Here is a 1,483-nt window from a genome sequence, read left to right on the forward strand (position 1 = left end):
AAAAAACTTGACAAAAGTCAGAGAAGTCTTTCGCGCACTTTTACCGGCAGTTGGCCTAGAAAACTCACACCTGGCCGCTAGGCCACCGGTTCCCACTTTGACTTTTCGATGCCGTTTTTCTCAATGAAGGATTTTTTTTTTCGAATTTTTTCTTTATTTTTATGTGAATCTACATTGAATTCTACACAAAATAAAGCAATAAAATTTCTCACCGCACACCACCTTTAAAAGGGTCCAAAAATCAATAAAGAAGATTTTCAGCAAATTGAAAAATTACATAAATGAACGGGGAACACGATGAAAAACGTATTGAATTCAAAGGAGAAGACGAATCACGAGAATGCCGAGGATTGCGAATTCAAACAGCCAAATAATGTAGATCTTGATTTTAGATAAATTTACACACAAACTTTGAGAACGAGAAGAGGAAAACCTTTCGAAATCTAAATTTCTGATCTAAAATCAAAAACTCCAGATGGACTTGACGTCATCTGAATCTTCTATTTCAGCATTTTAAAAGAAACTTGGAATTCTAACAATCTCAAGGACCTCAAGAGTCCCACTGTACACGGTTCTAGACGCCGTGAGGGCTTCTGAATCCTCCAAACGCAGAATCTCAAAATCTCAAAATCTATTCTAGATTCTAGATGGTCCGTCTGTTTGGAATCCAAAAAATCCAGATATCTAGAATCGGATGTCTAGAATCCGATATTCAAATTCATCTAGATTTGTTCAGAAGCACCACGTCACCTTGTCTCTCCTTTTCTAGCCAAAAAAAGGAAAATTCAGAAAAAAAAAGAGAGCACTTGCTGCTGTTTCCTCTCTCTCTCTCATTGCTCATAGGAGTAGGAGGAGGTGCTAATCTATTCAAATTACATTCGGATGTCGTTGGATGGCTCTTCTGGCTCTTCTGCTAAAGAGCACGTCTTCAGAATAGCCTCCGAATAGCCGGGGCGGAAGAGGGCGACGTTGACAAAATTATGCTATTTTTTTCGTTTCGAAAAAATATATAGGCATTAAAAATAACACAAGCTACATGTTGTTACATTGATAGCCATCGGATTAGCTTCCGGGGGGAGAAGCAGGCGAGAGAGTGTGGGAAATCGAGAGACGCAGAGAAGCAGCTATAGGTGTTCATAACAATATGACATTCCGGAAATTGGCTTTTCATACTATTATTGTCGTACAGGAAGAACATACAAGATCCCTAGACTTTGTAGTTTGTAGTCTTCTGATAGGAATGCCTTGATTTCAGATACCGTCTCTAGAAGAGCAGAGAGAGAGAGAGAGCTTCCAGACAGTATAAACCTCAGGAAGCTGCTGAGAGGGTAGAAGACTTTGTAGTTTGTAGTCTGGAATGTCTCAGGAAGAGCAGAGAGCTTCCAAAAAGACCAAAATGACAAATTTTTCGAGGAGCAGATCAGAAAGGTGCAATCAGATTGACACCTCAGATTGACACTTCTTCACAGCGCCATCCAAGCGA

Source organism: Caenorhabditis briggsae, assembly GCF_000004555.2.
Source record: "Caenorhabditis briggsae complete genome, chrI, whole genome shotgun sequence".
Taxonomy (NCBI): domain Eukaryota; kingdom Metazoa; phylum Nematoda; class Chromadorea; order Rhabditida; family Rhabditidae; genus Caenorhabditis; species Caenorhabditis briggsae.